At 39.1% G+C, this 27,661-nt stretch overlaps 1 pseudogene; it reads right to left on the reverse strand.

The window, feature by feature from the left end:
• LOC125282145 (notch homolog 2 N-terminal-like protein A) overlaps nt 1–27,661 on the reverse strand; it is a 71,621-nt pseudogene that overhangs the window by 29,904 nt on the left and 14,056 nt on the right.

A 27,661-nucleotide genomic window follows, 5' to 3' on the forward strand; every position in this document is an offset into this window, starting at 1 on the left:
CCTTTCTTCTCCTACCGATCTTCCTACTTCTTATGTTCCATAGATGAGTGAAACCATATGATAATTGTCTTTCTCTGCTTTACTTATTTCACTTAGCATTATCTCCTCCAGTCCTGTCCATGTTGCATATTACTCAGCCATCAAAAAGAACGATTTCTCAACATTTGCTGCAACAAGAAAACTAAAGCTCTTAACAAACATGACATGCCATAAGCATCTTGAAATTTGAATACTTCAGATAAATAATATAAGGATTCCTCAGTGAATATTTAGGAAGACCTGGGTAAATACGAGGTCACCATGATACAAATGAATTACTTAAGCCTTCAAGTGAGGTTTCAGAACAGGCCACTTTAATAACTAATCAGAAACATCAACGATATTCATTGAACAAACTGTAATTGAGAGCCTAGTATATGCCTGGCACAATATTAGGATCCAGAGGAAAAGGAGAAATGGAATACATAAGAAATCAATACAGCATAACCTCTAGCCTTAAGGGATTCACACAAAGATGGGGGAGTAGACCATGAATACAGATTATTGTAGGGGGGGAGGGTGAAAGTAAAGAAAATAAAAAGCTAATTTTTTTTTTAAAGATTTTATTTATTTATTTGACAGAGACAGCCAGCGAGAGAGGGAACACAGCAGGGGAGGGGGAGAGGAAGAAGCAGGCTCACAGCGGAGGAGCCCGATGTGGGACTCGATCCCGGTATGCCGGGATCACGCCCTGAGCCGAAGGCAGACGCGTTAACGACTGCGCTACCCAGGCGCCCCTAAAAAGCTAATTTTATATATGCAGATAGAACAACAATTCTCAAATTCTGAAACTCCAGTCCTTTTACAAGGCAGTGAAAAGGCACCTCACACCATAATCCCTTCCAAAAACAGACTACTCAGAGATAAACAGCAGTAGTAGAAATTTTCATGGATTTCAGCCACAAGAGGAGAAAGACTCCTAAAGTCTACCACTCACTTGCTGGATAACTTGATTATTTAGCTTTTAGAATTAGAATTTTCATTACCAAAATCCTTACCAAGAATCCTTACAACAACTGGAAAGGCAAGCCAGAAAGAAACCTAGTCAAACAACAAAAGCTAAAAATGAAGTTAATGAACTTTTTCTATAAGATTATTAAGATGTCCATCTGCTAGGACGGTTTATATACAAATACCTGAAAGCAAAATTGAGAAGTCTCCACCTGTGACTTTTCTCTAGCCATACCATTCTATGAATAAACTGCTCAATATCACAGGCTCTAGGCCTGACATTCTAGGGCATCAAAATCAGCTGCTTCACAGGGGAGCCCAGGCACAAGCTGGACGCTAGAACAATTCCTCCATTAACAATTACTGCATAAGATGGGCACCTGGGTGGCTCAGTTGGTTAAGCCTCTGTCTTCGGCTCAGGTCATGATCCCAGAGTCCTGGGATCGAGTCCCGCATCGGGCTCCCTGCTCAGTGGAAAGCCTGCTTCTCCCTCTCCTACTGCTCCTCCCCCTGCTTGTGTCTCTCTTGTGCGTGTGTGTGTGTGTGTGTGTGTGTGTGTGTGCATGCTCTCTCTCTCTCTCTCAAATAAATAAAATCTTAAAAAAAAAAATGAAGTGCTTTCCTTAAAAAATAAAAGTACTGCATAAGAACCCGCTATTTGCCCAGTACCCATTACCAAGCGATGGAATCATTTGAGAACATGTTTACAGAAATCTCATCTCTTAAAATAAGATTTTTAAAATAGTAATAACCACTGCAGCTAACACATTGCGCTTACTAAATCCCAGATACTATTTTATGCATTTTACACAGACTAACTAATACAATGTTCCCTACAATGCTGTGAAGCAGTTAATTTCATTATCTGTGTTCCACAAAAAAGGCTAAGTGACCTGCTACTACCACACCAGTGGGTTAAAGAGCCAGAATTTGAACCTTAGGGAGTCTGGAACCTGCAAGAGAGTCTGTGCTCCTAACTACAGTGATACACTGTTTCCCACCATCTGACATTTTTCTTCTCAGATGGGCAGGATAGGCATTGTTATACCCATTTACTAGAAAGTGCAGGCCAAGGAGGTTAGGTGACCTCCTCATGGAACACCACACCACTAACTGTGGCAGTGTTAGGCCTGAGACCCAGGTCTCTTGCTGAGTCCAGCCCCATCTCTGACAGCTGCTGGGATCACACAGTCACTAAGTTGCAGCCCGAACAGGCAGATTCAGGAAGAGGGTCATCTTGTTGTCCATATCCCACTTCCCTGTAGGGCTCAAATGCTCCCTCTTCCCACACCTTATGATAAGGCCAATGCGACAACTATAATTCAAAGAGTTAATGTCAGGTTATTTCCTCCATACCAAAGTTCTCAAACTGCTTTTTTCATTCTCTTTAGACACTTTTATTAGTTTCAATGAGAACTTCCTGACTTTTTTCTACTTGCTTTCTTTTCCTCTAAATAAAAAAGAAAACCTGTCAGTAGGAAAGGAATGTCCTGCAGGCACAGAGCAAGTTAAGCTGCAGCTCTGTCCTCCCCCTGCAGGAATCCTGGCTCAGTGGAGTCCAGAAACCTGAAATCTTACCTCTACCACTAACTAGCTGTACTACTGTAAGTAAAGCACAACCTCATGGGGGCTCAATTTCCCTACCAGTAAACTAAACTGGGGAGAACTAAATGCTCTTGAAGGTCTCCTATGATCCAACAGTGACACCTCCCTCATTAAAAGCATGTGAAAGGCATGCCTGGTACCTGGAGAAATCTACACAGAAAGACATGAAGAGCCTAGCCACCCATGACTCAGAAAGCCATGGGTGCAAAAAAATTACAGTCTGTTCCTATTAAGTGTCCTGGCAAATCATTACAGTGACAGGTTCAGAGAAATACAAACAACCCAAAGTCAATATGTGGCAACCCATCAAGCAAATAACTTTACAGCCTAGCCTCAGTGAACCAATCAAATTCAGTGACCAAAAAGGAGGTGGGCTTACAGAGCTAATAATTAATGCCATTTGGCTAATCTGTAGGATCATGCTACCTTGACCCTTTAACATTTACTAAGCCATGGTGCTCAAAGTGTGCATCAGAATCAACTGGAGGGCTTCCCAGACACCACCGCCAGAGTTTCTGATTGAGGAGGTCTAGAGGGGGCCTGGGCACTTGCATTCCTAACATGTTCCCAGGTGATGCTGATGCTACAAGTCTGAGGAACCATACTTTGAGAACAACTAAAGCATGAGTGCGCATGTTAAGGAATCCCCTAGGACTACAGAATCCACTAGAGGTCTTGTGTAATCTAGACAGCAATATACTGCCTGAATAGACAAAAGAAAAATAAAGTAAAATTTGAGACTTGTGACTTTGCTCAGGGGTATTTCTAAAGGAATACTGTAATTCTTTGCCATTCAAAGAGAAATTAAAACTTTGATAACTCAAAAAATTACAGTGAAACCAGAAAAGATCTCATTTTAAAATTCAGTGTGCTCTTTTTCCAATGTAAAACATTTAAATTTAACAGTGAAATTGAAAGCACCTTTCTATTTGTAGAGTAAAAAACGAAATGCTCAATCATATCCCATTTAGAGAACAGATGCTTAACTGATGTTTTAGTAGACTCAGAGAAATGAGTCACTCACAAAAGGAGTTTTCATCTTAAGCCACAGTGATCACTCAATAAACACTGTTGACTGGAATCAATCTCATATACTGTGTGTGTGTGTCTCCGTGTGCATGCCTCCCTCCCCCCAAAAAAGGGCAAAAGTCAAGAGAAGCAGGAGATTCCAGTTTCATCACTCCATCAACTTGGCAATGTGACACAAAATTTAGAGACCAATTTTAATTTTCACACATTTTCTGTGCAACATTTTAGGGAATGGGCTTCTAATATTCAGAACATACAGAAGGGGGAATGAAGCATGAGAGACTATGGACTCTGAGAAACAAACTGAGGGCTTCAGAGGGGAGAGGGGTGGGGGAATGGGATAGGCTGGTGATGGGTAGTAAGGAGGGCACGTATTGCATGGTGCACTGGGTGTTATACGCAACTAATGAATCATCGAACCTTACATCAAAAACCAGGGATGTACTGTATGGTGACTAACATATAATTTTAAAAAAATGAACATATTTACAAAGCATCTACTCCATGAGGTGCAGACCCTAATGTCAGGGATTCCATACTTAACAGAATAAAGTTCCTGTCCCCATGAACCTTTTATTAGGGAAAGATAGATAATACATGAATAAATAAATGATGTCATTTTAGACAGTGCTAAGTGATAGATTCTGTTGGAAACAGAACCCAGATATGGGAGACAGAGTAATCACAACGGCTGGACATATAGAGACCTCCTTTAGATAGGATGAGTAGGAAAGGCCTCTCTCAGAAGGTACCTTTGAGCTAAGATTTAAATGAAGAAGAATCATGAAGATGCGGGAAAGAGCAATCCCAAACTGAAGAAAGAGCAAGTGCAGAGGCCTTAAGATGGGAATGAGACTGGTATTCCAAGTTCACGTGCTTGGAGACTATTAAGCAAGGAGGGAAAGTAATAGGAGGAAGGCAGGGGTTGGACCCCGGCTTCTGGTCTAAGTGCAAGGGTAAGTACTGCTCAGCTTTAAGCAAGGAAAATGACACAATCAGATTTGTGTTTGAAAACAGTCACAATTGTAGGGGCGCCTGGGTGGTGCAGTCAGTTCAGTGTCTGACTCTTGGTTTCAGCTCAGGTCTGATCTCAGGGTCTTGGGATCAAGCCCCACATCAGCCTCCAAACTCAGCATGCAGTCGGCTTGAGATTCTCTCTCCCTCTACCATTGCTCCTCCCCACTGCGCTCGCTCTCTCTCTCACTGAAATAAATGAATCTTTGGGAAAGAAAGAGAGAAAGAAAGAAGAAAAGAAAAGAAAAGAAAAGAAAAGAAAAGAAAAGAAAAGAAAAGAAAAAAGAAAGAAGAAGGAAGGAAGGAAAGAAGGAAGGAAGGAAGGAAAATGGTCACATTTGTAAAATGTTTCAGTGAGTAAAGGGGCTTTTTTTCCTTTTTATATAAGCTTATTCAAGTCAGCCCTTTTTAAACTAAGTTGAAGACATCTATTTTCTCAGCTCCCCCAAAGTGGTAAGGATTTTATTCTAATCTCATCCAACCTCCCAGAAGCCCCACTTGCAAAGTGTTGGTACAGCACTCTCTAATCTGCATTGGCTTTCAGTTCTTAATTCTCAGAACTTACTCTCAGCTCGGCTTCAGAAGAACCAGCTGAGAGGTCTATACAGTACCTTCACATAATGGCACAGACGGCACTTTTTCCAGGGACAAGCCATTTCTTTTTCCAGTCTAAACCCTCAGGCTCACCTTCAAGATTACAGCCCACCTTACACTCCCGGGATCCTCCCACCATAATAAAATGCAGTCTCTTGCTGGCATGGATCACCACTGCACTTAGCTCCATGTCTACCCACATCTCAGCTTCCTTGGCTGCCACTTTCCCTCCACTATGGACACTCTATTCATTCGACTGAGGCCCAGCCCACCTCCCTCCTCACCCTCAGAGCCCCTGACTCTTAAGACATTCATAACTCACTCACAGTTTAGCACTTAATTCTATGCTGTCTTCTCTATTTTTCCATGTTTAAGTTCCTAGAGGATAGAAAACATTTCTTCTTTTCTGTATATTTGAGGCAATATAATTTCATGCACAGATGCTAAAATCAGGATCTGAGTTTGGATTCTAGCTCCTCCATTTACTATCTATATCTGTATCTCTTTCTCTTTTAGTTTCTTCACCTGTAAAATCATCTCTCAGAGCCCTGTAAGAACTAACTGAATTAATACACTTAAACAACCTCGAATGCCTGATACACAGTAAGAGCTCAAAAAAGCCTAGCTCACATAGTAGGTACTTAAATTCTTGGTAAGTTGAATGAATGCATGATAAATGCTATCATGATAAACTTGTTAAATGAATGCATGATAAACTTGTTAAATCAATCACACCCCAGTTTAAACAAACTGAGAAATCTGGAAAAATAGAAGAGCCCTGGGGATTTAAGATGTAATATCAATAAGTGGAATAAATTCTTCCCAGCTGCCATCACTAACAGTCTAATGAAAGAAATACTGAACTACTACTACAACTACAACTACAAAAAAAAAAAAAAAAAAATCAGAGGTCACCGCTTTTTAAAAAAAAGGTGTAGCACTGTAGGAATAAGAAGTGACACAGTAAAGGTAAAATAAACACTATATATGAGCAAAAATGCCTTTCAATTTTAATACAGTTCTATATTTGTTGAAGAACTTATTGTGAGCATGGCCCTCTACTAGGCATAGAATGGAAATCAAACAGAAGTAAAACAATTCCTATCCTTACAGTCCATACAGCATAATGGAGGGAAGTTAGGGACAGGGGCAAAGAGAATATGATTTACCCAAATGACTCTAAGATAAATATAAACAAAATAAAAATTGCTTTTATTAAATAACTTTAGCAGACCCTCTAAATGTCAATTTCAGGACCACCCCAGAAAGAACCTCTAAGAAAGACAACCCAGGGGCGCCTGGGTGACTCAATCGTTAAGCGTCTGACTTCGGTTCAGGGCGTGATCCCAAGGTCCTGGGATCGAGCCCCGCATCGGGCTCCTCTGCTGGGAGCCTGCTTTTTCCTCTCCCATGCCCCCTGCTTGTGTTCCCTCTCGCGCTGTCTCTCTGTCAAATAAATAAATAAAATCTGTAAAAAAAAAAAAAAAAGAAAAGAAAAGAAAAAGGAAAAAAGAAATACAACCCAAACCCTTGTGCTTAGCACTGTGTAACTCAGTACAGACAAGGTCCTAGTATTTACTCAAGTTTATTGGCCTCATTTGTCTATAAATACTGCAAACAACAGAATAAACTGTCATTGATTTTAACCAGTTCTAGCACCTCAGGAATAAGCCCATTTAGGGACTGGCCCAAAGTATCCTGATAGATTGGAATCATCCTTAAAATTTCATCCAGGCATTTGCCTAGGTTTTCTAGGGCTTTTCAGTATCATGACAGTTATATATCACTGGTTTAAAAGCCTGCCTTTGTTTTAGGAATCTCTAACACGAGTAATTAAGTCTGCACCCCAGCTGGCTGTAATCTGAGCAGCCTTCAATGTGTTTCACTTGTTACATTAACATGTAATCGGTGTAAATTGGCATTACTTGTTGCTTTGCAGCCTCTTCAAATAAGCCTCTGTCTGTTGTCTATCTCACATGATTTTTTTTTCCATATCCTGCTCTGTCAGTCTGCAGTGTGATATCTGTGTTCATATCCACCGCTCACTCAAAAGACGTTTTAATATCTTAAATGGGTGGGGTTCCTAAAATATGTGAAGAGACAGCATACAGGGCCCTTTTAATTTTCTCTTCAACGTTTATGCAAATCTCAAGTAGCAGCATTTGAGAGAGAAGAAGTCTGAGTTTATGCCCTAGGAACTTGGCTACAGCTGGCTGCTGTTGCTTCAGGCACATGGTGTTTGGAAGGGGCTCAGTAAAAACAACAAAGCAAGGTTTTCTAAAATGACTGCTTGCATTATTACCAAAAGTAAGAGAGTTGAGGGCAGGCAGAGAGACATCAGGGATTTGCAATAATTCTCATAGCACCCTGTGATTTCAAACAACAAACTTCCACTAATTTTTTTACTCCATTTTTGGGGATCAAGCCATGAAAACAAACAAACAAACAAACAGAAGTGCAGAAGCTTCAAATCCCAAGTGGTATATTTAAATAAAAACAAAGTAGAGAAACATCTGTCTTCCTCCTTGAAATTCCTCTTGATTAAAAGGCAAATGAATGCAACAAGGGAGATACCAATTTTATTTTCCTGACAGTGTTACAAGGATTTCTCTGTCCTTTACAGATATCATCTAATAGAAAATGTGTTTCCCACTTAAGAGATGCTGATATCAGACCCATAGAGATTAAGGCATAGGCTACAGAGTTCATAGCAAAATATTACTGCTTTTCAACAACAGGTATATCTTGACTAAAGAAAATATAACCAACAAAAACTGAAGTTATAAATAACATAAGGGTGTTTTCGACATTATTAGAATTTTTGTTTTATAAAGATATTTGTCCTACTGAGTTGATGAGTCTAGAATAATCTTTGATTTAAAAAGTTACGATTTTGTCCTATTTTATACTACTGGATTTATTTATTGCAAAGAGCAAAATTCATCAATATTTGCTGTGCTCTACTGACATATACTATACACTGTGTTATTTCCTTCATTTTTCTGTCTTCTTAAAGACTGCAGAAAATTTTTAATTTGAGTTAAATAAAATGGAAAAATATAAAAACATATTTATAAATCAGATGTGGTAAATTTGTTAATAATCACCTCTACACATACATACATTCTTTCATTTGGAAAATACTTCCCCTCCCTTTCTTATCCATCTCGCTTACTCCCACCTACATTGCAAATCATAGAAAAAAACATTACCTTCCTTAAGAAGCCCTCAGACACCCTCCAATCTGATTTAGATGTTCCTCCTCTGTACTCCCATTACTTCCTAGGCAGATTTAATAAAGTGCTGGCTCACCTGTCTCTCTCCCCTACCTCTGTGTAAATTCTCTAAAGACCGTGATCATAATTGGCTCATCTTTGTATACCCAGGACCTAGCACAGTGCCTGGACCATAGCAGGTATAGTCAATACTCATAAGATATTCACTGAACTATCTTTAACACAAAACCTTTTGACAAAGTCAACAACCACTTTATGTGTTCAGAATTTTCTAAGGCTTCAATTTTAATAAGCATAGTGATACCCAAATGTGACTGTGTCTAATAATTCTGATTTCATTTTGTATAAGCAGGAGAAAAGTAAAATAAGAAGGAAAAAATGGTGCAAATTTCCTGGCCCTTAACAAGGATGAGAAGTTGAGAAAGTGGAACTATACTTTTCTAATCTTCATAAAACTGAAACATATTTGGAAATTCCTGCCTTAAAATTTGCATAAAGATAATACATACTCCCCTACTCTTCCCCATGAATCTTAAGCCATGTCTATTGTGGTTAAGAATTGATTTAAATGGGATGAACAGAAACCAAAATAATTTACATCTAAACGGCAAATGCAGAAAACACAGTAAGAAAAATTTCAAGTGAATGGTAAGCTAAAATCATGTTTTCATTATATAGTACCATTTTCCCCATGAGTACATGCACTGATACACATCCATAGAAAGCTAAGCGCCGATCTGATCCAAAGTAGCCCCGATGTATTTCTTTTCTATTAAGTATCTAACACTTTGTAAAATGACACTGGCCAAAACAATTACAGGATTTTTATATCCAAAAGGTTCAAGATCTCGGTGTAATAAAACCCAAGACGGAAGAAGCTATATTGGATTTAGAAGTTAAATTATCCTCTATGAAAAGGGAAGAAGCTATACCGAATCTAGAAGTTTAATTATTCTCTATGAAGAAGTTCATTTCTCTATATATAGTGGTCAAAAAAGGCCAATCTGAGGTGATATCCTATTGTCCTCTACCTTCTATCATCTCCTCTATGATCTATCTGTTCTGTTATCAGAAACAAATTCAGCCTGTCCCCAATTTCCTGTGCTTTTAGTAAACGCTCCCTTTTTAAAGCTTTTTAAAGACAATTTTGTTAAGTACAGCTTCATTTTTTTTAAAAGCTCTTAATTTTAAATACATGCTTTTAAGTACCCTTGCTGGAAAAGAATTTTATAAATATATATAATCTTCTTGCTACCCACCCAAAACAAACAAAGTGTTCTTTTAGCTTAAATTGTTCAGGAAACTTTTAAAATGGAGTAGACAATTTCTATTATTTATCTAGAGGTAGACTCCAAAAAGAAAGAATAAGGGACAAAATTATGTTAAAAATAAAAATGGAAAAACCTAAGATTGTTACATTATATAAAATCAAGGAATTAAGGAGGGCACATAATGTAATGAGCCCTGGGTGTTATGCGCAACTGATGAATCACTGAACTCCACCTCTGAAATTAACAATACACTCTATGTTAATTACTTGAATTTAAATAAAATCAAATTTTAAAAAAATCATAAATAAAAAAATAAAATCAAGGAGACTTCCCAAAACCAAATGGGGAAAAATCCAGAGAACAGCCCCAGATTTCCTCATGAGTATCCTTCCCCACGGCCTTTTTTAAAAACTTTCATTGTAGCAATTAAGGCTAATCCCAAGAATGAGGTCACCAGAAAACCATAAAGTGTCATTGTATGACAAAAAATCTGAGTCCAGCATAAAGCACCATTCCATTCTAGCTAACTGTTCTGAAGCCAGGGCTTGCAAAAACTAAGGTCCTAACACTTGGGTTATTTCTATATTATGTGGGTGACAGAGGTTCTACACCTTCAGCCAAAACCAAACCCTATTCACCTGTGGGCAATATTCAATACAAAACTCACATCACTGAGAACTGTTTGGCTTTTTTTAATTAATTTATTTAGTTTTTATTGTGTTCCACTGACAATTGTTTCAACTCAAGCGCTCAAAAGGCCCTAAACCCTGGGCTCGTACCCAGAATATTCCAGATAAGCACAGAAACCAGCATTGTGAGTAAAATGTCTCAATCTGGAGATGGTAAATGCATATTGTTTCCATTTCCAGAGAACATGTCTGGGACAACAACCCTGGAATAGAAGAAGGTAAACACTAGGAAAATATCAAATTTTTATTAACTACTGAGGGAAGAAAACACGTACTATAGCTCCAAACTTTAATTTTTATTTAGTTTTGTTTTCAATTGCTCCCTTCTTCTCAATTATCTCTTCAAACACACATCAATGCCAATTCACACCAACAGAACTTGGGTCCCAGGGTCAACAGAAAAAGGTAGTAATAACATACACTTAAAGATATTTGATGAAGAGCTGATAATTTCAATGTTTAATCAAGCCTCTTTAAAATTCCTCTCCTGACTCACAAACCTTTCGACTACTCATATTCTTTCTTTACTGTGAATGTAGGTTAAGAATTTATCTCTAAGCCTACCTACATTTCTACGGAATTGTAACAGTCATTTTAACAAAAACAGCCCCACACACTGACAGCCACAACCTGGTCTGCAAATGGGCACAGCCGTTCTTGCTCATCCAGTTCTTGCTGGATGAGCAAAGAAAGGCAGCAAAGACAGAAAATTTTGCTTCCTTTAATACAGGACCATATCAGAACTTGAGCATTCCATGTTTGTGTTTTTTAAAACGGGAAGGAAATCTACATCTCTCCATTTGCAGCAACACCTGATTTGGCAAACCCAAGATTTATGTTGCCTTCGACGAAAGTTTTCTTCGTTCTAGAGAGGCCAAGTGACTTCTCTTGTTTCAGCTTCAGTCCAGAGTTTTCAGCAAGAGCTACAAAAATAATCTAAACCTCAATATATTAAATTAAAATTGGAGGGGGTAAATCCTATAAGGGGTATTGGCTTTCTGGAGCCTGGTCTTCCCCAACTACCATAAAGGAGTCATAAATTCCTAAGGAATTAAAAAAAAAAAAAAAAAGCAGATGCCCTAACCTACCACCCATTTCATCTCCCTTGCTGCCACTCCTCCTGCCTGGCAGCCCAAGGGGGTCCAGCAAAAGACAGATTTTGGACTCCGCAATACCTATAACCACGTCTGTCCTACCTAGGTTCAACCCAGCTATGTAATGCTAGGCATATGGTAAATGTTTGGAAAATGTTTTTAAAGCCAAACTGTTGAAAGATCTGGCCAGTTTTCTATCTCCCTAAACAAGTCCCTAATTTCCCACAAAAGAAGACAAAAATAAAATCTGCAAAATGATAGTTTACTCTAGCTTTCTAAGGTCACAAAGACCTGGCAGAGGAGATATTTTCATCTCTTTTGTCTATCACTCTTAAAATACTCTCCTCAGTAAAAATTCATTCCACTTTAGGGACATGGGAGTGATATTCATATAGAACAAGAGGGATTTAGAAAGGGAGTTTTACCAGTTACACCACTCCAGGCCCAGTGCGAATGTCCTTCCCACCATCACCTCTTCACATTAACAGGATTAAGTCCTTTGGAAAACCAGTATTAAAGCAAGTAACCCTGAGTTCAAGCAAAGGGACAAAGGATTTAGCTAATGCGGTTATTAGCGTAGTGCTGGTGATTAAATATTAAACATTTCTCCTCTTTCCCACCAAAGCACACATTACCTCATCGAAAATACGAAAACCAAGGCATTGTAATCACTTTGGCTATAAGCCTAAATAGAAGTTACCATGGAAAGTCTCAAATACTTTAAGTTTTATATTAAAAATGTCAAGTGAATCAAGTATCCTCCTCCTCATGTGATCTGGATTTTTGAGTTAAATAGAACAAGTTTATAAATTTGCACACAGTGGGCTTCTGTATGTGCTCTTCCAACTCCACTGAAAATACCCCCAAATCAGCAACCTTCCTACAATACAATATCTTAACCTTAAGGAGTAATTCTAATGATGTGGATTCAGAAAGTAGCCGGTCACATCCGAGGTTAGTTGGCTGGTCGGTGTCCTTCCAGTAAAATGAGAGTAACAAACACCTGCTGTACCTAAAGATGGAGGTGGTATTGACTTGGCAACACATGCTTAGGATTAACATCTCAGCTTCTAGTGGGCAGGGATTTCTAGCTGATTTCCAGCTATGTTCCCCCACCCAAACCTACAAGTATTCTAAGACCAATGTGAACACTGGCCAAACAAATCAGAACCTTAGCTCCCAAAACTCTTGCTTTCTCACCCCTGAGAAGTCTGACCAAAGGCAATGCTACAATAAAAATACCCTCATAGTTTACAAAACATTTTCATACAAATGATTTCATTTGATCCCCACAACAACCCTTTAAGGCATGCAAATTGCTATTAGCACCATTTACAGAAGAGGAAACTGCAACTCAAAGAAATAAGGAACTTGCCCAAAGTCATTCAAGATGGCCAAACCTGTACCAGAACACAAGCCTTTTATCTACCAGTCCAGCATCCTTCCACTCACTACATCTGTTGAAATGCAGTCAAAAAACCTGATGTCCACCCAAACCTGCGAACCTCATTAACAGAATATTCTCATGCAGATAAGCACCCACATACCAGCTATGTACATAAAACACATTTATGCCAAAGACCAGCTAATGGCCACATGCTTGTCAAAAACCAAAACAAGACAGAGTTCCTAGGATAAGAGGGGCCACCAACGCTGTATTTCAGAACCACTCTTCATGCACATGCCCTAACAAGGACATTCATTAGTATCACTCCTACCTCCACAACAAAAGAACCCCACTTTTGAAAACTTGCCAACTCTAGGATTCAATATACTGATATGTATTATTTCTCAGGAAAAACACAAAAACAAACTACCCTATGAGGTAAAAGAATGGGTGGAATTGTACAGAGTTCTTCCTTTGCAAAATTATAATTAGATACCATTTCTTCTCAATTCAGTGTAGCATCAAGAAGCAAAAGGAAATTATGAATCAGATCATAAGAATGATCACATCCTATGTTGACAAGATTTTACTCTTAAGAACAGTGACCCTATTAATAGTAGGCAACCCATCATAATTTGATCAAGCTACCCATCATTCAACTGATCGGAAATAAATTCCTCCAAGAACACATCTGCAGTTAACTTAGTGAAAACTGAACCTCTAAACAGAAAAAGTGTGGCCTGCTAGTCAGAGAAGGCATGTAATAACTAATGTGGTAAACCAAGAATGCCATAAGACACAGAATATTTTCTTCATCTGGTCTGCTTCTCTCCTAATTAAAGGAAATCAACTGAGACGGAAAAAAAGACAAAAACTCACCTTCCCAAACCAAGGAATACAGTATCCAGACACATACCCTTAATCATTTTGGATCCCGTTTGAGGAAACCTCAAACATCTCACAGCACTATTTTTCCACAAGTCTCGGAACACCAGACTCTCGTCTTCCAAAGTCAAAAGGATAAATTTCATCATTACAGTTTGGTATAATGTTCCATAAAATACCACCCTATTTTATGTCCATACCACTAAAAAACTTAGAAAAATAATGACATGTTAAAATAGATTACTTTTCTGTATCTCTTACGACATTTTTTTTAATGATTTTTTATTATATTATGTTAGTCACCATACAGTACATCCCCGGTTTCCTATGTAAGGCTTGATGATTCATTAGTTGCGTATAACACCCAGTGCACCATGCAATACGTGCCCTCCTTACTACCCATCACCGGTCTATCCCATTCCCCCACCCCCCTCCCCTCTGAGGCCCTCAGTTTGTTTCTCAGAGTCCATAGTCTCTCATGCTTCATTCCCCCTTCTGATTACCCCCCTTTCTTTATCCCTTTCTTCCCCTACCGATCATCCTATTTCTTATGTTCCATAGATGAGAGAAATCATATGATATTTGTCTTTCTCTGCTTGACTTATTTCACTTAGCATTATCTCCTCCAGTGCCCTCCATGTTGCAGCAAATGTTGAGAATTCGTTCTTTCTGATAGCTGAGTAATATTCCATTGTATATATGGACCACAACTTCTTAATCCAGTCATCTGTTGAAGGGCATCTCGGCTCCTTCCACGATTTAGCTATTGTGGACAATGCTGCTATGAACATTGGGGTGCATATGGCCCTCTCTTCACTACGTCTGTATCTTTGGGGTAAGCATCCAGTAGTGCAATGGCTGGGTCATAGGGTAGCTCAATTTTTAACTTTTTAAGGGACCTCCACACTGTTTTCCAGAGTGGCTGTACCAACTTGCATTCCCACCAACAATGTAGGAGGGATCCCCTTTCTCCACATCCTCTCCAGCAATTCTTATTTCTTGCCTTGTCTATTTTACGACATTTTTTTAAAGGACATCTGACACCATATACGAACCTTGGTCTATGAACTGGTAGATGAATTTGAAATAAAACTTTAAAATACAATTGGTCTATAATAAATAATGTACTTTCCACAAATAAATATTCCATCAAAATTCAGAAAATCAAATGATATAAATCTAAGGAGAAAATGGAGTTTTGAAAAGTGTCGGGCAAAAAGAAAGCCAGCTATAATTGAGAAAGAAAGGAAATGGGCAACTTCTTTTTTTGCACGTAAGCCCCACTTCTGAAACAAGAGCTGTCTTTGCTCAGCTGGAGGAAAACCACAGGACTTGGAATAACTCACTTAATGTACTGTCCCTCCTTATGTTAAAATGACACTGTTGACTCACCCTCAGTAGGACATGTGCTTGGTTTAACTCGTTTTTCCAGTAACAGTAACTAAGCAAGCTGCTCTAATATTCTAATGATTTGCATCCTCACAACTGAAAAAATATTTGGAAATATCTATATATATAGAATACATGTCCCTGCGCTTGTCTGGCTCTGCTGTGTAGCCAAAATGAGTTTTATTCCTCTCTAATTTGCTCTGCAGTCTCTCCACAAATAATGACCAGTGTTATTCCTTCTTACTTCATTACGAAAATGAAATTTCTTCTAATTACCAAAATAATCTTTCACTGCATTTACTCAGTATATCTTTGTCTTAACTAATCCCCATAGTCCTGGGCTTCCAAAGTCTGAAATGAAATGAACGAATTTATTTTCTTTACTTCTGATTACAAGTCCTGCTCAACTTTGGGTGATACCGTAGAAGGCCTACAACAATTCAACAACCATTGCGTGTTACCAATACATTTACCAGCAGCTCCACAGCAAAGTGTGGTATACTGTCCATTGTACCGCTGTCATTTCTAGTTTGCTCTCCAGTTAAGACTGAAGGAATTTTTTTAAAAATCAGCAAACATTTACCAAGCCCTAATACAGAGTATGAGCTTAATCAGTATAATGGTGGGAGGGAAGTCTTCATGACATCAAACAAGGGTTTTGTACCAACACAGACCAAGAAAGGGAAAGTTGTAGGGTACCTAGCTGGCTCCATCCATGGAATATGAGATTCTTCATCTCCAAGTCGTGAGTTCGAGGCTCACGCTGGGAGTAAGAGTTTACTTTAAAACACAAAAACAAAAAAATTTTAACTGGAAGAAAAGGGGGGTTGTTCATTTTCCTTAGATCAAAACCAGCATTCTTTCTCAAAGATTCAACTTAATTCATGTACATCCTCCATTCTCACATAATCCACTCTGGAAAGAAAGCCTTTTTTTTTTTTTAATTCAATTAGCCAACTTATAATACATCATTAGTTTCAGATGTAGTGTTCAATAATTTATCAGTTGCATAGAATACCCAGTGCTCATCACATCACATGCCCTCCTTAATGTCCATCACCCAAAGATAGCATTTTAATTCAAAACTTACATTCAAAAACTATTTTCTAGAGGGACATTAGAAATATTGAGAGTAAAAAATCTATTTAATGAAAGAACCAATAGCTTTGACATTAAACTCTTCAATTTTCATTCTGGACCAGTGGTCTGCAAAATGAGATGTGTATATCCCAGAAGTAGAGGGGTGCACGACGATCCCATGGGGCACAAGAAGCACTTTATGACTGTCTAAATATTTACAGTCTAAAACACACATAACTAAGCTTTACTAAGAGTTAACATATGCATGTATGGTTTAATAGTTGTACATGTATATAATTTGAAAATATTTATTTACCTAGTTGGAGGAGGGCATCCATGCTCAAAAAAATTGTTTCTCTTGGGGCATACATTTTATTAAAAGTTTGGAGGTTTTTGCTTTACCCCTGCATTTCATGAAATAGGACACACATAGCCCTGCGAGTATACAGCATTTGAGGGAAAAAGCAAACAAACTGGAGAAAATGCAAAGATAAACCTGGTACATGTTCCTGGTGCCTCTATTTCATTCCCTGTAGGGTAAGTGACACTCACTCTTTCCTGTGACCAGGTGCTTTGGAAGACAACACTGGTGAACATGTCTTAGAATGAAAGGGGCCACAGAATGATAACCTAGGTACCCTGCCCGCTCCCTATCATCTAGCCATCTGACTGAAGGCCAAGCACCTCACTCCTCCAGGCCTTTTAGGCTCCTTCTCACTTGAATTTTACGATACACAAGTTAAGATTTTCATCCCATCCCTACCTACTTCTACCTGTCATTTTCTTAACAAGAATTATTAGCCTCTCCTCCCCACCAATCTCCATCCCTGCCGCCCTCCTGATGAGGCCTTGACTTTGCATATCCTCAGCTTCCATGGACCATTGGTATGATACACAAAGGGCACTTGCTGGAAGGGTCTGTAAGCATTCTCAAGTTATTTCCAAGTGTCTCCCATTACTCTTGGACAGACCGTTAAGCCCCTTGATATAAAGTGTAGGGGCAGCATTCTCTAGAACGACTGACATATATCACCACCTGATCATGCTGACAATCCACAGCCCTGCCCCTGATACAAACCAGCAATGCACTGATTAAAGGGTTAAAGTATTAGGTACCTAAATTGCCACATAATGAAGGTATATATTCTAGAAAAAAAAGAAAGAAAAAAAAAAGAAGAAAAGAAAAGAAAAGAAAAGAAAAGAAAAGAAAAGAAAAGAAAAAAGAAAAGAAAAGAAAGAAAACAAAGCGAAGCTGAAACCATGCCTAGGTAAGCCAGGCTATGAGGAAAATAGCCCTGAATTCGACAAGAACAAAATGAGGAACTGGGGACAGCATAGAGAAGTATTAACTCATGCTGGTAGGATGCCCCGTCTCACTCCAAACCGCCGAAATCATGTCCCAGCCACGGCCATGCCAAAATTATTAGTAATTACATGAGTTAACATATGAAACACGCTTAGAGTCTGGTACTGTTAGTTAATATCATCATCCTCATTCTACCAAGTATACAACTAACAGGAGAAATGTTACATCTTCATCTGCACACTTTGGGGGTTTCATGGCAGAATTATCACCTATTCAGAACAGATGGACATTCAACTTCCCTTTTCAGGTTTTGTCAGCATCTCTAAAGATTCCATGGCATATTTACATCACGTGAAAAGATAAGACTCAATTCCCAGGCAATATAGTGCCCTTTTAAGGAAGCGGCATGGTGTGAGAAAGGAAGCAGTGAACCAGGGGCTAAAACTCAAATACCTTGTCTTGGTACTGCCACTGACTATTCTGTGCCCTTGAAAAATTACTTATTTTTCTAAGGCTTAAATTTTCTAATCTTTTTTTTTAAGTGATGACCTATGGTCCCACAGCAGTAGTTTGCAAACAGTTCTTACTGTGATCTACAGTAAGAAATATATTTTAAGTCAGAACTCAATATTCACACATATACATACTCAGAAAAAATTTCAAAAAGCAATGCTTATCCTATGTGATATTTTCTATTCGGTTCCAATTCCCGCCACCACCAACCCACCCCCCCCACAGTGCTGCCTGAGACCTACACCAAATTGGTTTCATGACCCACTAGCGGTCACAATCTGCAGTTTAAAAACCCTGGACTACAGCAGGGCAGTAAAGAGTATGGCCTTGCAATCAGACAGACCTAGCTCCACCTATAACTACACTGTTTCTAACACAGAACAAGCACTCAATAAAAAGTGGTGGTGATGATTAGTAATATCGATGTCATTATTACTAAATTCAAAGATTCCAAAAGAAAGTAAAATAAGTAGAAGGGAGCTAAGAAAAGGAACAGGCTCGCCTGCAAGCATCAATGAGCAGCAGGACTGATATCAAGTTAATTCCAACCTATGCTCATGGAAGTTCCACAAACAAAGGGATTTTTGTGTGCTTTCTTCACAGTATCCCCCAACAACTATAACAGTGGCTGACACATGGCGGACACTCACGTACTTGTTGGATGAATTAATTAATACATCTGGAGGCTCATCTCTGTGCACTGGAAGAGCTGTGAAAAGATCCCAGCCAAGCTTGCATAGCTCTCTTTGCCCCAAAACTCAAACACCTGATGTTGCTCTAAGCCAATGGTTCTCAAAGTATAATTTCCAAAACAGCAGCGGCAGCATCTGGGAACTTGTCAGAAATGCAAATTATCAGGTCCCACTGAAGGCCTACAGAATCAGAAACTCGAGGGGTGGGCCCTGGGCCCAGGAATCTGTGTTCTAATAAACCTTCCAAATGCCCACTCAAGTTTGAAAACCATTATTCCAAACTGTGATGACTTGGAACCTTATAGCAATCCCAGAGAGCTACATGTGCAACCAAAAGGACTCCTGCAAAGTTCATTAGTCATAGGAACCAGTTACTCATCTAGTTCAACCAGGGCTCTTTAGAGCCAGCTACAATCTCCAAGGAAATCCCCTAGAATGGCTTCTTCTCTTTTGCTTCTCCTCAGCTCACCACTAGGAGCCTAAACTAGACAACCAAAACAAAACAAAACGAAAACCTCTGAAACGATTACTTTAACATTCAGCACAAGGCCTAACTCTTAGAAGGAATACAAAACTTACTCCCTAAATATTCTCTTACCTAAGTACATTCCCTGGGCTTACTGTGCCCCGTTCCGAGACTTCTGGACCACAGGCTTGGGGTGATTTCTGAAAAATCTACATTTGTTCTCAAAAGGTAAAGTAGGTCTCACAGCCAGTCTGCACACAGCAACTCTGGCACTGAAGTTGTACGATACTGTTGTACCAATACTCATCTTGCATTTGGCCAATTGCTGAAATCAATGAGCACTAGATAAGCATCCATTTTGTGTACAAACACATGCTTCAGAAAGAAGTTAATCAAATACTAAAACCCCAAAATTAAAGTTTATAATGTGTTAAGAAATCAAAGAACACATTTATATCACTAGATTGAGTCTCTTCCTTCAGAAAGTCATGGAAAGGCACACTAATTTCTATAAAACCTTAATTTTCCAAAAGGTAACTTAGTCAGAAGCCAAGCAGTGCCATCAGACTCTAGTTAGAAACAACAAGATCTGGAGATAACACAAAGATATTTTATCAAAAGGCTGGAAAATATAACTATCTTCTTTCCACTCTGGAAAGGGCTGCTAACATACCTTCCAAAAGGCAAGCAAATACCTTTTAAAAACTGAAAGATTCCATATTCCTGCCAATAAAATAATGATCCAGTTATACGCCAAGGAAGAGAATAAAGACCTGGCTTTGATTCTCCAGCCAGTCCTGGGACTTGACAGCGTGACTTTCGAATAGGTCTCAGAGGGTCTCTCTTGCAATCTCCAGAAATGAACACATAGTCTTATAAAAGATACAGTGCACTTGAAAGTGCTTTGAAAACTATTACATATTATCTTCTCAACATGCAAATTTATTCCTGTGAACCGATTCCTCCCCTCCCACTCACAGTGACCAAATTGATTTATATTAGAAAGAGCTCAGAAGTGGTTTGACAGCAGTTGTAACAAAAATGTAAACTAGAAAAGATACTGAATACCTTTGGACACATAAAGCAGCATGAAGCCAGAGACATGAAGGCTTTCAAATGACAAAGAAATGGATTAGAAAAATAACCCAGACACATTGGCCCTTCATGGTTTTGGCAAAAATTTGAGCTAGAGAGGCGCCTGGGTGGCACAGCGGTTAAGCGCCTGCCTTCGGCTCAGGGCGTGATCCCGGCATTCTGGGATCGAGCCCCACATCAGGCTCCTCCGCTATGAGCCTGCTTCTTCCTCTCCCACTCCCCCTGCTTGTGTTCCCTCTCTCGATGGCTGTCTCTATCTCTGTCAAATAAATAAATAAAATCTTTAAAAAAAAAAAATTTGAGCTAGAAAGACATGATATTTAAGTAGGAAAATGAATGACAAGCAAGAAATAACGTGAGATATTTCAAGACCAAACAAAACGAAACGTATAAAGAGAAGTTTGGGAACAGAGGCTTAGGGAGAGCTATGTTTTTGTCAGGTCTGACTTACCCTTTACTATGGGTACACTGTCTTTTCATGTGGCCCCAAAGAAATAGTCGAGCCATTATTATTGTTGATAATAATGAGCAGATGCTGATGGGATGATTGCATATCAACAGTTCTCAGACTCAGGTCTTGTGTAATTGGGTGTGTCGATCTATGTCACTCCACAATGGTTATTAAACTCCTTACAACTTCCCTAAATCTTTTTGCTAGACCTGAGCAACATTTGGATAGCTATTCTCCGCCACTGAGAATGGGCACTATTATAAAAAAATTCTTTTTTTTTTTTTAGATAGAGACAGCCAGCGAGAGAGGGAACACAAGCAAGGGGAGTGGAAGAGGAAGAAGCAGGCTCATAGCTGAGGAGCCTGATGTGGAGCTTGATCCCATAACGCCGGGATCACACCCTGAGCCAAAGGCAGACACTTAACGACTGCGCCACCCAGGCGCCCCTAAAAAACATTCTTTTAACAGTTCCAAGGTCTATTCCTCCTCCCGAAAGACACACACACACACACACACACAAATTAGGGACGTTTGTTTAATTCAAATTCCAAGTTATCAAATTCGAAATTTAACACTTTACCAAAACCATGAATATTCTTTTACTTGAGTGAATGTTATAAGTCTGTTCATTTCAACCCGTCATGAAGAAAAACTGTAATCAATTCCCAACTTTCTAAGAACAAATTATATTCATTTTGAATAAGCTATGTACCTCAGGAGCAACACTGCTATCCCTGTGCTAGTAAAGCTCTCCTCAGGGTGATAGAGACTGGGGAATCCCAGGTCTCAAAGACTTCCTAGTGAGGAAGGGTGCATGGCCCTGGTGTGGCTGGATGACAGTCACCTTCAGCAAGGAAGCTATCAGCTGACCACAGGGCACAGCCAAATGTCCAGCTGGATTGCTGGAGGGGTCAAAATGGTCCACTTGACATTTTGCTGATATTGAGGTATCAAACCTTCAACCAGTTGGCCACTGGGTGGAAAGCTTTCCTACGCTGTTCCCCTTGAAAGAACACTTGTTGAGATAGCTCCCTTGAATGAAAAGCACAACTTGTGAAATGGATTCTGTGGAAAGACAAGCATACTTTCATATACTGACAGGTGTAAATAAGGCAGAGACGCCTATAAATCATTAACCTTGGAATTAATAAGCTAAACTGAAGTACAATATGAGAGCTTGGTCATTTTTCTTTCCTTCCCTATGAACATTTGGCAGACTTAAAATTTTAGCCACCATGCACTTTGTTCCCTGAAATGTATCAGTTACATTTCCCACAGAAGCTAACTCCGCATTTCCTCGCGGGTGTGTGTGTAAAACTACCATAACAAAACATTCTCTATTTCCTCATTTTGGTTAAAAGGAAAGAAGAAAAGCTAAAGTGCACTTACATAAGTGACAGTGCAATACTGACACGCCTATCTGCATTCACAATTTATATTCTGCTTAAGTTAAGCAGAGAACTGCCAGGGGCTATGAAATAAAATTACATCGAGGAGAAGCCCATGCTGCACGCTCTTGAGAGATTTTAGAGAAACTGTAAGGAACAGGAAAGTCACTTCAGGCCACTCAGGAAGAACTAAGGCTTGAGACATTAAAAACAGCTGAGAAAAATACTAAGAAATAGACCCCAGAGCACATAAAATGCGTGTAAACGAACATGACATTACAGACCCACTGGCAGAACACATGGAAAGCTGTGATGGCCTAAGCTGAGTCAGCCACACTCTCCTGCCTATTTCACTTTGGATCAACATCCTGTCCAGGTAACAGTGGTAAGAGTAACAACTGGGGACACAGAATAGCTTTAGGAAAAGCTAACCGATCATCTGGGGAAAGAATCCTCAACTTCTGCTTCACTGCAGCCATGCTCTGCCACGGCTAATCAAACAGAAAGGAAGAGAATCCTTTCCTATCTTGGGGCACAGAATTCAGATTTAGGTACATTATGCAGGAAGCAGTGTGGTATAATGAAGCAAGAACTGCCCTAGAAATCAGGACCTGAGTTCGAACCCCAGCTTTGCTCTATACTCACCATGTGATCTAGAGGAATTCCTTTGAGCTATTTGCGACTTAACTATTCTCACGTGTAAAACTAAAGTAATGTCACCAGCCCTCCCTCCTTAGAAGACTTTATTTGTGGCTCAAATGGGATCATGTTTACAAAAGTGACTATACACCAGAAAGCACTATTTAATGTAAAACTTCCAATCCGAAATTCTGTGAAACAGGAAATCCTCACCATCAAGCCCAGAAATGACAAACTTTTACATGATTCAAATTTGCTCACCTACACCTGTGTTATGAGACCAGCACAAATGGGAGTGGGATGTGTGTTGGACTGGTCTAAGTTCAACATTTTTTTTTAAATATCCCTACTGCTCACCCAGTGTCTCGACAATGCTCAGGAATTATAAGCAAGAGTGATAATCTCCTCAACCTCCCCTAGCCTTCTCTGGCACAGAAATCCAACACAGGCCACTTCACATGCCTGATTAGATAAGCTTTCCCAATGCTGAAAACCAACTGCTTCTAACATTTCAAACCTGATTTCCATTAAGACTCAGAGTAGAAAGATGGAAACAAAAAAGCCAACCAACTAGATCTTCCTTATTAAAAAAGTTATCTGGCTTTAACTTGAAATACTAAATAATTTTTTCTATGAATCAACTGTTTCTGAAGGGACAGGTGCAAGATGCTGCAAACTTGAGTTGACAAAATGTTAGAAACAGAAAGGCTTTTAATTCACATGAAGTTAATTTACAAATTTGAAATTACTAGACAATAGAGCTTTAGTCTGCTCTTCAGGTGATCCATAATTTTGTCTTGGCAATGAAGCAGAGTCTAAAGGGAATCCTTGGAAGAAACTGAAACAAGAAGGGTCAGAGACAAGTACTTCCAGACCATATCTTCCAAAGAGGGGAATTACCACGAGGCTAATGAAGTTTTAAACTTGAGTGTCTGTTTTGTGCCTAGAACCATGCAATTAAACATGTTGTTTCTAATATCTCTGCAAATAATCCTGCAAATTAGGTATTACTATTATCCCTGCTACATAAATAAGGAACCGAGACTTAGAGAAGTTAAGTGGCTTGCACAATATTCTTAACTAAGAATCAGAGCCACGTCTAGGAGGTTCCCAAACTCACCAGCTATGATAAAGCAAAAATCAAAAAGTAGTAGGAAAGGGTACCTAAAATCAATCCAAGAGAGAATTAAAAACAAACAATCAACCTACACTGTCATTTACCTCTTTCATTTCCGTAATATCTCTGAGCATTCTCCCCTTCACCATTCAAAGGGCAGCTAACACAACTAAACCTTGAGCAGAGTCCAGTATGTTTGAAAGGACCCACATGTGTGAGGATGCATGTGTAGGGCTCTATTTTAAAACAGACAGGATTATCTGGAATTATCTGTTGGTGTCTGACACATTCTCTCATCTATTAGTACAGACGACTATTGACTATGAGTAACAAAGGAGATAATAATACGGAAAAAGTTCGCAGAAAAGAGTGTGCTTTTTCTATAATGATATATGTAGAAATGCTGCACTTCCCAGGTCAAAATAAGTTAGTACTGGGTAGTTTCAGTAATTGGCTATGTCCATTGTTCATATGCTGGGGAATTCCAATTGTTTTATGTGGTTTCTTACATCCCTTTCAAAATTAAATAAGAATACACGTGCATGTGCACAGTCAAGAAAGAGCTATCTGAAGAAAAAAAAAAAAAAGCTATCCGTAACTAAAAAGGCTGGCACAAATATGACTCTGGATGGCCATTTTCAATCTTTCAAAATGTTTTTTATTAAGGAAAAAAAAAGAAGCTACCCATTCATTCCTGATCTTAATCTACTAAAGAATTTCTTTTAGGATCAAGAAATAAAAGGGAAAGAAATGCTAAACAACTTTCCTTGGATTATGACAAACATAAAGCCATTCTTCCCACTTTCAAAAAGATGTAGAAAGGACTGCAAATCCTCAAAATGGAATTTTGAAGTTTAAATAATTCCCATATAATGCAAATGTTCATTCAGCGGTAACATGTTAAGAAGGGTACAACTTAAGTCAGTTTGGTACACAAAATATTATTACATCCAAAGTTACATTATCTGTGACTACAGGATTCCACCAAATCCAACGATGGCATTATTTATAGTGGTTAAGTGTGTGCGCTCTGGAGTTGTACAAGAGGGGTTCCAATTGCTGGCCTATACCAATGATCAGCTGAGTGGCCTAGATGACCATCCCTTAACCTCTCAGTAAATAGGAATCAAATACCTACTATAAGGACCAAAGGAAACAGCTGAAGTACTTTGACCAAGTACTGTCATGCATCTGTCACACAATAAATCCTCAGTATAGGAAAGCTATTGTTACTGCATATAAGCTCCATAAGGACAGAGATTTTTGTCTGCTTTGTTCACTTTATTAAGAAGGAGGCACGCCTCGGTCCACTTTCAGGCATATACTCCCCGTTCCTCCAAAGTGACATTCACTTTTATCTACATTAATTACGTTCAAATGCTGCTATCCTTAGTGTACACCTCCTCTCTTCTACCATAAGTGCTTTCAGCTGTTTCTTTGGAAAGATTTAAATTATTGGAAAATATTTTAAGTGTTTTAAGAGTATTTGAGTTACCATATGCACCACTTACATTTTCTGTAAACAGTGTGCTTACACATCATTATAAATATCTCAGACTATAAAAGAAAACCTTTCATAGTATTCCCACAACTGAAAAACAAAGTCTTAGAAATAATTATAGAGGGAGCAGAAGGGAGTGGTACGTAGAAGACAGTTTACTAAATCAGCAACATAAAATGTGGAGTTTTGTCTTAAAACAAAACAAAACAAAAACCTGACAACCATTTGGTCAAGGCTGCCAAAACTTGAGAATAAGCAAACTGTCATGGGAAACAAATGTTAAAATACGAAACCCTTTTCTGAGAAAGTAACTCCACCAGTCCTGGCTAATCCAATCCTGAATCACTAAGGACATCAGCCCCGCTGGCTTGTCTTAACCACTACAGAGAAGTCCAAAGGGACAGGCAGGGGCTCACGGGCAAATATTTTCTCTGCTGTCACTGACATTTTCAATATGGCCACACCTCTCCCCTCCGCCTATCTTCCACTCCTTCTCTGTTCCCTCTTTGGATCTCAAGAAAAAAAAAAAAAAAAAAGATGGTCGCTAAACTGACAGACCATTTGAATAATGAATGCAGAGGAAAGATCACTAGAAAATAAGAGCTTGGATTCAGGCCCCAACCTTGACCTAGCTCTGGGTTCTTTGGCCAGTCACTTCTTTGGGCTTTGGTTTCCACATCTATAAAACAAGGATGGACTAGATGGGTAATCCCCTGAGATTCCCCAAATTTCCAGGAGCCCCCAAAGGTGTAATAACAGACTATAGGATATTTTCATTATTTCAAAATAGCTAACAGAGATAGCCCATTAAGGGCTATAAGGCTAATCAAAACATTAAATATTTGGGGTTTAGACTAGTATTGCACATGGGGAAACAGAATGCCATGTGATGATGTTTGCCACATCATATGAAACTGGGGAACAACTGATATTATCCTGAAAGATACACCTCAGAAAAATCGCCATTTCTGTAGTAAGCATAACATCCAACCACAAATGTCTGATTAGTAAATAATGGGGAAATGAATTAATACCTATCAGTGAAATTTGTGTAACAGACAAAATTTCTCCAAGTTGCAAGTACAAACCATTAAGGGAACAGACTCAAATACGATACCCCTAAATATTTATAGGGTCACTGAAAACCAGTGAAGAATCTACATGCTGCAAAGGTGAGGCTCCTATTTCTCACCAAGGGTCCAAATCACTCAAACACTTTTGAATAAAGTGAAAGCAACAAAAAGTCCATATTGCAACATAAAATAATACCACCACCAACAACTACTATTTACTGCACTCTTACTATGTGCCAGGCATTGTAATATGAATTATTATTACATTATACACTTTTATTAATTTATTTAACCCTCATAACAACCCTAATAATTACATGCTCCTATAATCTTCATTTTATTAATAATGAATTTGAGGCACAGAGTGCTTAAGAAACTTGCCCAAGGACATGGGGCCAGTATGTTCAGAGCCAGACTTAAACATATCCTCACCTTCTCTCTCCATAGTGACAATCCCCTCTCAAGGAAGTCTCCAGAAACACAGCCAGGAATGTCCCCAGGCAGCACCCTCAGGAGTCAGACCATGGCTCCTGAGAACAGTCCTCTGAAGATCTCATAGCTCTGGCCCATTTTGGCTTAAAGACTCATCCTTAATGACAACTCCCCTCCTCTCAACCCAAATTCAATTTGCTTGTCCTAGTGATAGAAATCAACTGAAGGAAGTCAAGGGCCATCAGTCAACCAACCTGCATCCATTTCTTTTTTATTCAGAAGATACAAAGGAGTACTAATAGCTGACCTCTACATTCAAAGAACTGCCAGTCTAATGAACTAATTCATATCACAAAAACATGCATCTTTAGTATACTGGAATGAGTAAGGACTGCTGAGCCAGACAGACATAGCTTTAAATCCCAACTCTGCCACTTAACTGCATTATCCTGGGCATTTTATAAGCCTCAGTTTCCCCACTTAATCTACTCCCCATCTCGTAGAGGTGTTGTGCGGTAGAACTAATGAATGCACGTAAAGCGCCAAGGTTGACTGTAGAGGCCCTGGAGCCAGAGGTCTGAATCCTGGCTCCATTCTTCATTAAGAACATTATTCACCTCCACACCCAAAGCTATGAATCCAAGTTCCAAATTCCTTATCTGTAAAACAGTTATATACTGTCTACCCCAAAGGACAGCCATGTGAATTAAATGAGGAAATACATG

The sequence above is a fragment of the Ursus arctos genome, unplaced genomic scaffold, assembly GCF_023065955.2.
Source record: "Ursus arctos isolate Adak ecotype North America unplaced genomic scaffold, UrsArc2.0 scaffold_12, whole genome shotgun sequence".
Classification (NCBI taxonomy): Eukaryota; Metazoa; Chordata; class Mammalia; order Carnivora; family Ursidae; genus Ursus; species Ursus arctos.